Below are 14,664 nucleotides of genomic sequence, written 5' to 3'. Positions count from 1 at the left end.
AGAGGTCTCTGATGTCACCATCCTAATTGTTTGGGGGCACCATGAGCTGTGCCCATATAAGACAGCAAACCTAACTCATAAATGTTGTGTGTGTTCTGACTGCTCCCCGACAAGCCATTCCTTGTCTCTCTCCGTGTCCTCAGGCCTCCCTATTCCCTGAAACACAACAACACGAAATCAGGCCAATTAATAACCCTACAGTGACTTCTAAGTGACCAAGTGAAAGGAAGAGTCACATGTCTCTCACTTTAAATCAAAAGCTAGAAATGATTAAGCTTAGTGAGGAACGCATGTCGAAAGCCAATACACGTCAGAAGCTAGGCCCCTTGTAGCCAAACAGTTAGCCAAGTTGTGAATGCAAAGGAAAAGTTCTTGAAGTAAATTAAAAGTGCTACTCCTATGAATACATGAATGATAAGAAATCAAAACAGCTTTATTGACGATATGGAGAAAGTTTTGGTGGTCCAGATAGAAGATCAAACCAGCCACAACATTTTAAGCCAGAGCCTAATCTACAGCAAGGTAGGTCCTAACTCTCTTCAATTCCATGAAGGCTGAGAGAGGTGAGGAAGCTGCAGAAAAAAAGTCTGAAGCTAGCAGAGGTTGGTTCACGAGGTTTAAGGAGAGAAGCCATCTCTATAACATTAAAGTACAAAGTGAAGCAGCAACTGATGATACAGAAGCTGCAGGAAGCTATCCAGAAGATCTAGCTAAGATCATTAATGAAGGTAGCTACACTAAAGAACAGACTTTCATAGACAGAGAAGAGAAGTCAATGCCTGGTTTCAAAGCTTCAAAGGACAGGCTGACTCTCTTGTTAGGGGCCAATGCAGCTGGTGACTTGAAGTTGAAGCCAACACTCATTTATCATTCCAAAAATCGTAGAGCCCTTAAGACTTAGGCTAAATCTACTCTTCCTGTGCTCTGTAAATGGAACAACAAAGCCTAGGTGGCAGCACATCTGTTTACAACATGGTTTACTGAATATTTTAAGCCCCCCCATTGACATCTACTGCTCAGGAATAAAAGGTTCCTTTCAAAATATTACTGCTCAATAACAACGCACCTGGTCACCCAAGAGCTCTGATGGAAATGGACAATGAGATTAATGTTGTTTTCATGGCTGCTAACACTACATCCATTCTGTAGCCCACAGATCATGAGGCAATTTTGACTTTCGAGTCTCATTATGTAAGAAACACATTTTGCAAGGCTATAGCTGCCACAGATAGTGATTCCTCTGACGGATCTGGGCAAAGTCAATTTAAAACCTTCTGAAAAGAATTCATCAATCTAGATGCCATTAAGAACATTCATGATTCATGGGAAGTGGTCAAAATATCAACATTAACAGGAGTTTGGAAGAAGTCCAACCCTCATGGATGACTTTGAGATGTACAAGATTTCAGTGCAGGAAGTGACTGCAGATGTGGTGGAAAGAGCAAGAAAACTAGTATTAGAAGTGGAGCCTGAGGATGTGACTGAATTGCCGCAATCTTATGATAAAACTTGAACGCATGAAGAGTTGCTTCTTATGGATGAGCAAAGAAAGTGGTTTCTTGAAATGGATCCTACTCCTGGTGAAGATGCTGTGAAGACTGCTGAAATAACAACAAAGGATTTAGAATATTACATGAACTTGGTTAATAAAACAGCAGCAGGGCTTGAGAGGACTGATCCCAATTTTGAAAAAAAAAAGTGCTATCGCGGATAAAATGCTATCAGATAACATCGCATGCTACAGAGAAACCATTCATGAAAGGAAGAGTCAATTAATGCGGCAAACTTCATCGCTGTTTCATTTTAAGAAATTGCCAAAGCCACCCCAAACTTAGTAACCATCACCCTGGTCAGTCAGCAGCCAACAACATCAAGGCAAGAGCCTCCACCAGCAAAAAGATTAGGACTCACTGAAAGCTCAAATATTGTTTAGCATTTTTTAGGAATAAAGTGTTTTTAATTAAGGTATATACATTGGTTTTTTTAGACATCATGCTACTGCACACTTAATAGATTACAGTATAGTGTAAATATAACTTTTAACATGCACTGCGAAACCAAAATAACTCGTGTGACTAGCTTTATTGTGATATTTGGTTTATTGCAGTGGGCTAGAACCAAACCTGCAACATCTCCGAGGTATGCCTATAGATGGAATTGAGATCTCATCAAAGTAAATACAGGGTGCACTTGAATACATGAAAAAGCAAGCGTTTGCTATCAAATATTTTAGACATGTAAAGTATCTTTTCTTTCCTTCTCTAAAACAAATGCACAGTAAATGTACTTTTACTTCTTAAAAGTAAGAAGTGCGAATTATCTAAAAAGCTTTGTAAAGTTGTTGAAAATACAGAGATTTTTATCCTCAACAAAACTTAAATAGTTGAAACTTAACTGTGGAGTTTTAAAAGAATTTCATGCACATGGCATTTAGAAGTAAGTCAAGCATGTATAGACTTTATATCAAAAATTTTCATGCTGCCGGTAACAATGTTGTGACCAGGGATTTTGTCCTTTGTCTGTTTACAGCTTTTATGTCTGTTTTTCAGATGAGAAACTTTAATGATGGAAGTGCACAGTCAATGAGCCAACTGTGTCCCTCCTCAGTTTCATTCTATTTTGACAGTTCATTTCATTTCTCCAATTTAAAAAGTAAATTTTGAATCTTATTTCTGTGCTACAGACTGTATGTCCTCACATCCAACACGATGCCATTTGTGATTTTAATGAGACACATTCCCAATGCCTTCCTTTAAGTCACTGATATCTATTTTAAAATAACACTTGCCCCCTGCTGAACAGTACCAGAAGTTTTTTATTTTACTCTGTTGACAAGTATCTGAACGATAACTTATTGAATAGTTACCTCATACTTCTATGGTGTACAAAGTGCTATAAACTGAACAACAATTTCTGCAAAATAAATTAGTTTTGTTTCTCATCCCTTTTCCAGCACTGCATCTGATCAGTTCCAAGATTCTCAATACCAATGGCGGTATTTATTTTAACAAAAGAAAAAACCTGTTTCAGAGTAAGTTTAGTTGTTATGTTAATGAATCTGGATGAAAAGTTCTCCCACTGACTTAATAAACAGTCCTTCCCTTTGTCTTTTATCTTTTTGTCTGGAATCCTAAATTCCTTTTTATCCAGATTTTCACACCTCCCAGGTTCCAATTACATGCAAACTCTCATGAGCCTGGAGTCTCTGTGGGCATATGCATGAAATGTAACCATCCATGTATTTCTTGTAGTGTTTTTTTGTTATTAAAATGTATTAGTCTTACTTCTTTGTTCAGTTGTTAATTTACATAGCGTGAAATACAAATTCAGGAGGCATTACAAACATTCTACCTTGAAAATATAAAATTTTCAATAGAGCATTCATAGAATACCTAATTTTAAGGAAAACAAACTTCTTTTTGAACACTACCACACGAAACTGTCAAAAGTATATTCCCCTGTAACTCAATGATCTAATATATAATGTAACCTAATTAGGCTTTAATTAAATAAATATTACATCATGTGCACAATAAATGACAACTTTGGCATAGCATGGCAAACCATTCTTTAGAATTGCAATTCACTGTCTTTTAAGAGCCCTCCTACTGCAACTTATATTAATCACCTTTTTCGTTTTCTGTATTTCCTGATACTTTGATATCTGGGGCCTTGCCTACACTGACAGAGACTAGACATTCCTCTGGGATTTACTAATTCCTAGAGATAGCAACAACTCCACCAAAGGCGTGCCTTTCATATGCAAACCAACCATTCCAAAGCCCATCCTCCTCCTTTTTCTGGCTCTCACAGGGCACTCACACTGGCTCCAGTATTCCCCTGCCCTAATCACCCCAAGACCAGGTTACAGACAACTCCAGGTTATAGACAACTCGGAGCAGCCCTCCACCCCAGAACCTACTGAAGTTATTTAAAATAGACAATCCTAAACTTGCTTACCCTGCCTGACCCATTCCCTCCCGCAGAAACCTAGATAAAGGCTCTTGCCCACATTTTCTCTTTGTTCCCGCTGCCTCTTGATGGACCCTGGTGCTTCCCTGTGTGGTCCTGTGTGGCAGGATGTGTCCTTCCTCTTGGGAACTATGAGTAACAAACTGTTTATTCAATGGCAATTGCCTCCTGATCTGTTTGCCTCATTTTACCTGCATAATAATAAAACCTACATTTTTTAGAAATACCAATTAAAGTTGACATTAACTTTTTTTCCTGGGACAAGCTGTACCTTTTCACAAGACCAATTCAAGATCTTAGATCAGAGGGAAAAAAAGAAAAAAGTTGTTCAATTTTATATTTGAGAATTAATTTGGAATATATTTTATATGTATATGCTACTGTGAAAGGATTTCAATATAAAAAGGAATTAGAGGACATGGAAAGGAGAATCTCACAACGGGCCCTCACGGGCCCTCAAGAAAACAAAATGTAAGAACTAAGAGACTGGACTTCCCTGGTGGCACAATGGTTAGGAATCTACCTGCCAATGCAGGGGATACGGGTCCAATCCCTGGTCTGGGAAGATCCCACACATGCTGTGGAGCAACTAAGCCCATGTGCCACAATTACTTAGCCTGCACTCTAGAGCCTGCAAGCCACAACTACTGAGCGCACGCACCACAACTACTGAAGCCTGCGCGCTCTATGGCCGGCATGCTGCAACTACTAAAGCCCGCGCGCCTAGAGCCCATGCTCCGCAACAAGAGAAGCCACAGCAATGAGAAGTCCGCACACCGCAATGAAGAGTAGCCCCCGCTCACCACAACTAGAGAAAGCCCGTGCGCAGCAACGAAGACCCAACATAGCCAAAAAAAAAAAAGGAACTAAGAGACTGAGTTCCCATAAATTCTTGATTTACAGAGACCAAAACTTATCTCCTGACCAATAAACACCCACCAAGGATCTCTCCCCATCCTCAAGCCAATGAGCTTACCGCTTAGACTATGACTGGACTTTCCCCTCTTTGAACTCCATGCCCACCCCAAATACAGCCCAACCTGAACCCTCAGCAGACTCACCTGTAGCTTGCTACAGTTTGCATTTGCTAAAATGCTATTCCCAAATAAACTCAAATTCTGGTAATTCAAGCTTGCCTCTGTTTACCTCCTTATTTAGGTTGACTATATACATATAGATATAGTTAGGTAGATATACATATAGATATAGATTTCATCTCTGCGATATCTTAATATTTTTCCTCACTCTATTTTCTTCTTTTGTCATGTAATTTAAAATATTTTATCTTTTCTCTAAGGAATTTGTTTAGGGAGATTTTGATTATATAAATTATCCTGGTGACCTCTCCTCCTCTGGGCAATTTTTCTTTATGATCTATATTCTTTTTTCCCCTATATTTTAACTCCTTTTCCCTTTTGATTGGTGGTGGGGTGATTGTGCTCATATCTCATACTGGTTATTTTCTGACTGGTCCTCAGCAGAGCATTTCTCATCCATGTATCTCATGCAGGCATCTGTAACAGATTTGGGTATGCTACTTCAAACACTCTCTCCTCAAATCTGTGATTTCTTCTGTCTTTCTGTACATCCCCCTTCAGTTTCAGTATCCATGATGTCAGTGTGATCACAGCAAACACGTTTATATTAATTTTTGACCTGGCAACTGTTATTTACCTTCCCACCTTCTTTAGGTGAAGCATCAACATCCCCCCACCTTAGACTGTAAGCTAAGTTGTAGATTTAAAAAACCAAACAAACAAACAAACAAAAAAGGGCTGCAGCACAGTTTTCCCTTCATCAGTATCTCCTCTGCCATTCTGAGGTGTTGCCGGTTCACATTCATGTATCCCATCTCTCTGAACTAAACAGAAAAGATTTATCTTGGACTCAGTCACAGGCTACCAGGAGCATCTTTAACTTCCCTTATATCTGAAAAGGTATGTTTGGTTTCTCTTATCCTCACTTGTCTCTAAGCATTATTTCACAATACTTAACACATCTTCTTTCCATTTTGGTGTGTTGGAGTGTGATCATTTCCTTGCTTCCATAAAAGTTAGGTTTTTTTCCTCCCTTTTTTCTTGTTTTGCTTTTTTTTCCCCAATGGATTTTGAAGCAGAGGGAAAAAAGAAATTGCCTATTCTCTGCCTTATTCAAGCAGAGGGGACCTGCATATCTTTTTTTTTTTTTCTTTCATTAGCCTGGAGGAATACGCAAAAGCAATTATAGCAAGATCCATGGTCAAAAACTACAGTCAGTATTGTTGAGTGAATGACTTACCCTAAAAGTTGACACATACATGAGATAAAACAACAGTAATTTCTATATGCATGCAGCATGAAATTCGTGGGTTTTTTAAAATCTCATTTAATTTTCACAATAACCTTGTGAATCAGGCAAATCAGGAGTTATTATCTGAATACTATACATGAATAAGCCTGAAAGCAAATATGTAATTTGCTCTAGTGAGGATTAAAATACTAGTAATTCATATTGTATTGTCATTTCTTATAAATATCTCTGTTTCTTTGAATTTATAATATGCACTAAATGCAGAAGTATATATTAATAACAGGTAGTTGACTTCTAAGGTAAATAAAAAAGCAGAATCATTGTGTCTTAATTAGGATTCTCCTGGATGAAAGTGACAAAATCCCAATTCAAGCCAGCTGAAAATAGATGTGGTAAACTGAATAATGCCCTCCCAAGGATGTCTATGTCCAGATCCCCAGAACCTGCCAATATGTTACCATACATGGCAAAAGAGACTTTTAAAATGTAAGTAACTTATGGTTCTTGACATGGAGAAATTATCCAGGATTAAATGGGTAGGCCCACTATATCCCAAGTGTCCTTATAGGAAGGATGCTGGAAGGTTAGGGTTAGTACATGCAGCAGTCAATCCCACTCTGGCCCTGCTTGCAGGGAGGATGGCACTTGGTCCCTGTTCTAACTGATCATACATGTGAGGAACTGAGCTGCATCATTTTTGCCCTTTACATCTTGTTAAAAGAGCATAATAGCCAGGGGCGGCATGAGAATGGGGTTAATCGCAGAACGTCATTTTTCCAAAATGTGTTTTTCAAATAATAAAATTTCCTTTAGTTGATTCTTCAAATCCTTGGTCTGTAAGCCAAAACCTAGAATCTGGATCCAGATTTTTCTGTCTCTTAGCTCTGCCTGTTCCCTAGCACCTCAGAACAATGGGCTGCTTTGATGACAGGCTCTCTTGCCTCCTAGCTGAATCTAGTAGTTGGCCTCTGTAAAATGGGTAACTGTTAATCTGTCAGATAATGAGTCCACAGCAGCAGGTATGCCAGAGGAGCCCAGGGACTCTGGCTTTGGTCAAAAGTTGCCCCATACTAAGGGCTGTGTATAATCTTATTTCTTTTGGTTATCTGAGTTTCTCTTCCCTTGCTTTTATCTCACTAATGAGCATCTGATTTTGAAAAAAATAAAATTACTAAATTCTACACTTGTTCTTTCAATTAAAGATTAAACCACTTCTAAAACTATATTACCTTATCTTATTAATTTATGTAATAATAATATCTTTAACTTGTTATTCAATTCTATTTGAATTCTATTCTATTCAAATAGAATTCTATTTCTATTGAATATGTTAGGCTCACGTTTTAAAACTCAAAACTCTATTAAAATTGGTGGGGTTTTTTAGAGTTCCTGCACATTTCGTTGTCCTATTTTAGGTCTTCATCTCTCTTTTTCTTGCATTATATATGGGGATCAATTCCTGATCCTTTACAGGAATGAAGATGAAATTATTTTGTAGTCATTAAGAATCTGTGCAAATGACATCAACACTTACTTTTCTTATTTATCACAATACCTCTTTAAGCTTTGAACACTTATTCCTTCTTCATAGTTTTGAATGGAAGACAGTAAAATGAAAACAAAGGAGTAACTGCAATAAAATGATAGAGAAAGTTTGGAGAGAGACAGAGAGAGAGAGATGGGGGGTGGGGAGTGTGTGTGTGTGTGTGTGTGTGTGTTTTCTCCCACATTCCCATGCACTGGGCAATCAGAAAACATACATCTTAGTTTTGACAAACATTTGACCAAAGCGTTTAAATCAGAGATTATCACCAAAGTATGGAATTGTCAGATTCTATTTTTATTTCATCAGTGCATTCCATCCACTGTATGTTGCGGATATAGAGCACTCAGGCCCATTTTATGACCTGTGATAAAATGGAATAGAGATTCTGGCCACCCATCAGGTAAAATGCCTCCAACAAGTGTCAGTAAGAGCTGGTTTCTGGATTTCAAAGCGTTAATCTTTTGAGTCCCAACTGGAGGTGATAATGTATTAATTGTTGCTTCATCTGGCGGGACTAACATAAACTATTTCATTAAATCCAAAAACGTTATGAAAATATGATTCTCGTGTGCCCTGTGCTAAAAATCATGTGATGGTACTGAGATCCTCATGGCCTCAACACCTACCCAAAAAACATATTGTGGACCAGAATACTACCTGTGACAGCACTACAGTGTACATCCCTCATCCTCAGTATCTATTCCTGTTGCCGTCATTGACACGTGATTCGAGGAAAGGGTTGATTTCTCAGTTGAAAACCATCAATATATGAGGAAAAAAAACATATAGCTGGGCTTCCCTGGTGGTACAGTGGTTAGGAATCCGCCTGCCAATGCAGGGGACACGGGTTCGAGCCCTGGTCCGGGAAGATCCCACATGCCACGGAACAACTAAGTCCGTGCGCCACAACTACTGAGCCTGCGCTCTAGAGCCGGCGCTCTGCAACAAGGAAAGCCACCGCAGTGAGAAGCCAGTGCACCGCAGCAAAGAGTAGCCCTCGCTCGCCTCAACTAGAGAAAAGCCCAGGTGCAGCAACAGAGACCCAGTGCAGCCAAAAATAAAAATAAATTAATTAATTAAAAAACAAACAAACAAACAAAAACCAATCCAGAGCCTTTAAAAAAACAACAACAACAACATATAGCTGTGAATATATTTTGTGTGTCAAGCTAGAGTACAAAAAACATGTGCTGTTTTGCATTTAGGATTTGGACCTTGGGAATTTTACCATTTGCACATGAAGGACTCTCATGAGTCCCCATGCTTCTGTCTTTGACACAGACTTCCAGGAACAAAGAGAGCAAAGCGAGAACATAAGCACAAGAGACACAACAGCACATAGTTGTAATAAAATAGAAAATTGAAAATGGGATATGTTTAGATAAAAGAACAGGCTGAAGCATTCTGCATCCAGGCAAATGATGCTTTGTTTCCACAGGACTCTCCAAAGCCTGCCCCCTACACATGAAGAAGGCAGCATTTACTAGAAATAGTGCATTGTTTCCAAGATTCCTCTGCTGAATAATGGTACAAAATGCTCTGGCTACTTCCCCAAGCCATACATTCTCTTGCTGAGCTCTCTGAGGTTTCAAGATGGTGAGCTTATCTGCAAGGAAAGAGCACAGAAGGCAGCCTATTTCCTCTTCCCATATGTGGCCTCCTTCCCTACTCAGAAAGCTGAACTATTTACATTTCTATCAGCCTTTACACTGGGAAGAGGTGCTCTGTGTGATGTTAACATATCAAAGGGAGAGTTTATAAAGAAGAACAGAAAGAAAATACAGTAGTCTCCCTTATCTGCAGGGGACTGTGTTCCAAGACCCCCAGTGGATGCCTGAAACCATAGATAGTACCTCCCTCTGTGTACAATATGTTTTTTTCCTATACATACATACCTATGATAAAGTTTAATTTATAAATTAGGCACAGCAAGAGATTAGCAACAATAACTAATAATAAAATAGGACAGTTATAACAATATCCTATAATAAAAGTTATATAAATGTGGTCTCTCTCTAGCGCTCTCTCAAAATATCTTATTGTACAAATGTAATGCCTTTTCCATCTTAACTAAGTACTTGCCACTAAGTGTGGCTGTAACTTTTTCAGTTTGAGGCATGACAGCAAAACTAGCATGAATTTCTTTTTTCTTCTTTACAATTTAGAGATAGAAGATTTATTCTTACAATACATCTTAGCAACCTCACCACAGGATTGTTTTTCTTCCCTTATTAAGTCCCGAACTTTCAACTTTTCACTTAAAGGAAGCACCTTAAGGCTTCTCTTTGGCATGTCCAATTGTCAACATCACTCCTCTTGCAGTTTGGGGCCATTATTAAGTAAAATAAGGGTTATTTGAACACAAGCACTGCAACACCTTGACAGTCAATCTGAAAACCAAAATGAGTACTAAGTGACTAGAGCTAAGGAATGTGATGGACAAAGTGGTGATTCATAGGCGGGTCGGAGCCAGATGGCACAAGATTGCATCATGCTACTCAGTATGGAGCACAGTTTAAAACTTATGAACTGTTAATTTCCGGAATTTTACATTTAATATTTTCGTACTGCAGTTGACCTCAGGTAAGTGAAACCGTGAGAAGCGAAACCACAGATAAGAGAGGAACTACTGTATATACCCAAAGCCATGGAGATAGGGTGGATTTCCCAAGCAGTACATTTTTATGAAGGAGGAAATCCAATAATGGAAGTAGATGTTGGGGACCCCAACCAGGGCAGAGAGAAGGGAAAAATCATAGTTCGCCCTTGTGGACATAATCTATGCATCACAATATCCTATGCACCTTGTAGCTGTTACATCGTTCAATCCTCATAACAGCCTATGGGCTTAGATCTTTTTTTTTAGTGCCCATTTTACAGGTGAGAAACTGAGTGTTAAGTAACCTGCCTAAGGTCACACTACTTGTAAATGGTGGAGGTCAGATCTGACTGCAGGCAAGCTATCTCTGGAGCCCCGAATGTTAACCTTGTTAAGAGAAAACCACAGGCCCAAAATGGCATCACTCATGCTAAAGCCCATGGAACCAAACCTAGATTTAACACCTGACCTAGTTGCAGTTTCGACCTTCCCCAGGAACGCAAGCTTAATCAGCCACTCTGGAATTTTCTGGTCAGTACCAATGAGGTAATCTGGCATATGGGCCTCTTCCTCCACCCACGCCCAATACACACACACACACACACACACACACACACACACAGAGGAAGAAGAGGTAATCCACATGAGAGACACTCGCCCTTCCCCCACAAGAAGGTGACTGGCCTGAAACAATTCTTTCTTTTCTTTTGCTAGTCACTTCCTTGCGCCAACCTCCTCCTACAACCACCCCCACCTCCCCCCCATTTTGAACAACTCCTTAGAGCGACCTTCTGTTTACTAGATGGGATAACGCCTGATTCATGAATTGTTGAATAAAGCCAACTCGATTTTCAAATTTACTCAGTTGAATTTTGTTTTTTAACAACCTCTACACTTTTCCTCTTTCTATTTCTACAATACGAGAGATGACATCAGACTCTGCTATCATGGCTTGGGAAATAGGGAGCTCCTTTTTGTCTACACGCAATTTCGGTAGAGGCTAGGAAGAAAGGTTTTCCTGTGTCTATGTCTCAGTTAACGTGCCATGACGGAGCAGCAGATCACACAAAAACCAGGAGTACTCTTGAGGAATTATTTGATGCCGCTTCTGATAGCAAGAAACAGTGATAAATATTAAATTGGGGGCAGTGATTTCATTCCCTGGGATCTGGGTGCAATTTCTTGTAGCATATGTTTTTCACCTTTGCAGCCCTAAAATATTTCTTTCAAAACATTGACTTCACTATGATCAAATGAGAGTAACCCATAAATATGATATTGAATGATTTTTCTATATGGGAAATTGTTTCTAAGACTCTACAGTGAACAGAACATTTGTTTAGATATTGAAATAGGTGGACTTCAAGGGAAGACATGTTTATGAAGTAAATAAAGGAAAAAGCACATAATAAAAGGAACATAATTTTGATTTTTTTCATTTGTGACTTATTTTGTATGGTGGTTTAAAAAATACTTGTTGAAACAGCATACAATTCAATAACAAAAAAATGAACAACCCAATCAAAAAATGGGAAGAAGACCTAAACAGACATTTCTCCAAAGAAGATATACAGATGGCCAACAGGCACATGAAAAGATGCTCTTCATTGCTAATTAGTAGAGAAATGCAAATCAAAACTACAATAAGGTACAGACTCCACATGCGTCAGAAGGGCCATCACTAAAAAGTCTACAAATAACAAATGCTGGAGAGGGTGTGGAGAAAAGGGAACCCTCCTACACTGTTGGTGGGAATGTAAATTGGTGCAGCCACTATGCAGAACAGTATGGAGGTTCCCCAAAAAACTAAAAATAGAGTTACCATATGATCCAACAATCCCATTCCTGGGCATATATCCGGACAAAACTATAATTCAAAAAGATACACACACCCCTATGTTCATAGCAGCACTATTCACAACAGCCAAGACATGGAAACAACCTAAATGTCCATCGACAGATGAATGGATAAAAAAGAGGTGGTACATATATACAATGGAATACTACTCGGCCATAAAAAAGAATGAAATAATGCCATTTGCAGCAACATGGATGCAAATAGAGATTATCATACTAAGTGAAGTAAGTCACAAAGAGAACGACAAATACCATATGATATCACTTGTATGTAGAATCTAAAATATGACACAAATGAACTTATCTATGAAATAGAAACAGACTCAGAGACATACAGAACAGACTTGTGGTTGCCAAGGGGGATAGGAGGTGGGGAGGGATGAATTGGGAATTTGAGATTAGCCAATGCAAACTATTATATATAGAATAGATAAACAATAAAGACCTATTGTATAGCACAGGGGACTACATTCAATGTCTTGTGATAAACCATAATGGAAAAGAATATGAAAAAGAATGTATATATATCATAACTGAATCACTTTGCTATACACTAGAAAATAACACAACATTCTAAATCAACTATACTTCAATAAAATAAATTTCTTTAACATCTTTGAGTATAATTGCTTTACAATGTTGTGTTAGTTTCTGCTTTATAACAAAGTGAATCACCTATATGTATACATATGTCCCCATATCCCCTCCCTCTTGCGTCTCTCTCCCACCCTCCTTATCTCACCCCTCTAGGTGGTCACAAAGCACCGAGCTGACCTCCCTGTGTGATATAGCTGTTTCCCACTAGCTATCTATTTTACATTTAGTAGTGTATATATGTCAAAGCTACTCTCTCACTTCTTCTCAGCTTACCCTTCCCCATTCCCGTGTCCTCAAGTCCATTCTCTACGTCTGCGTCTTTATTCCTGAAATGCCCCTAGGTTCATCAGAACCATATTTTCTTTTTTTTTTACATTCCATATATATGTGTACGCATATGGTATTTGTTTTCCTCTTTCTGACTTACTTCACTCTGTATACAGACTCTAGTTCCATCTACCTCACTACAAATAACTCAATTTAGTTTCTTTTTATGGCTGACTAATATTCCATTGTATATATGTGCCACATCTTCTTTCTCCATTCATATGTCAGTGGACAACTAGGTTGCTTCCACGTCCTGGCTATTGTAAATGGTGCTGCAATGAACATTGTGGTACATGACTCTTTTTGAATTATGGTTTTCTCAGGGTATATGCCCCGTAGTGGGATGGCTGGGTCATATGGTAATTCTATTTTTAGTTTTAAAACAAACCTCCATACTGTTCTCTATAGTGGCTGTATCAATTTACATTCCCACCAACAGTGCAAGAGGGTACCCTTTTCTTCACACCCTCTCCAGCATTTATTGTTTGTAGATTTTTTGATGATGGTCATTCTGTCCAGTGTGGGGTGATATCTCCTTGTAGTTTTGATTTGCATTTCTCTAATGATTAGTGATGTTGACCATCCTTTCATGTGTTTGTTGGCAATCTGTTTATCTTCTTTGGAGAAATCTATTTACATCTTCTGCCCAATTTGGACTGAGTTGTCTGTTTTTTGATACTGACCTGCATGAACTGCTTATATATTTCAAAGATTAATCCTTTGTCAGTGGCTTCGTTTGCAAATATTTTCTCCCATTCTGAGGGTTGTCTTTTGGTCTTGTTTATGGTTTCCTTTGCTGTGCAAAAGCTTTTAAGTTTCATTAGGTCCCATTTGTTTATTTTGTTTTTATTTCCATTTCTCTAGGAGGTGGGTCAAAAAGGTCCTCGCTGTGATTTATGCCAAAGAGTGTTCTGCCTATGTTCTCCTCTAAGAGTTTTATACTGTCTGGCCTTACATTTAGGTCTTTAATCTATTTTTAGTTTATTTTTGTGTATGGTGTTAGGGAGTGTTCTAATTTCATTCTTTTACATGTAGCTGTCCAGTTTTCCCAGCACCACTTATTGAAGAGGCTGTCTTTTCTCCATTGTATATTCCTGCCTCCTTTATCAAAGATAAGGTGACCATATGTGCGTGGGTTTATTTCTGGGCTTTCTATCTTGTTCCATTGATCTATATTTCTGTTTTTGTGCCAGTACCATACTGTCTTGATTACTGTAGCTTTGTAGTATAGTCTGAAGTCAGAGAGCCTGGCTCCTCCAGCTCTGTTTTTCTTTCTCAAGATTGCTTTGGCTATTCAGGGTCTTTTGTGTTTCCATACAAATTGTGAAATTTTTTATTCTACTTCTATGAAAAATGCCATTGGTAGTTTGATTGGAATTGCATTGAATCTGTAGATTGATTTGGGAAGTATAGTCATTTTCACAATGTTGATTCTTCCAATGCAAGAACATGGTATATCTGTCCATCTGTTTGTATC

At 38.6% G+C, this 14,664-nt stretch overlaps 1 pseudogene; it reads left to right on the top strand.

Annotated features, from left to right (window-relative positions):
• The first annotated feature begins 444 nt into the window (after positions 1-444).
• Positions 445-14,664, top strand: part of LOC132352974 (glutamate dehydrogenase 1, mitochondrial-like) — a 73,017-nt pseudogene continuing 58,797 nt past the window's right edge.

Source organism: Balaenoptera ricei, chromosome 19 (genome assembly GCF_028023285.1).
Source record: "Balaenoptera ricei isolate mBalRic1 chromosome 19, mBalRic1.hap2, whole genome shotgun sequence".
NCBI lineage: Eukaryota > Metazoa > Chordata > Mammalia > Artiodactyla > Balaenopteridae > Balaenoptera > Balaenoptera ricei.
Note: the sequence above shows the minus strand (reverse complement) of the source record. Positions and strands in the feature narration are given on the sequence as shown.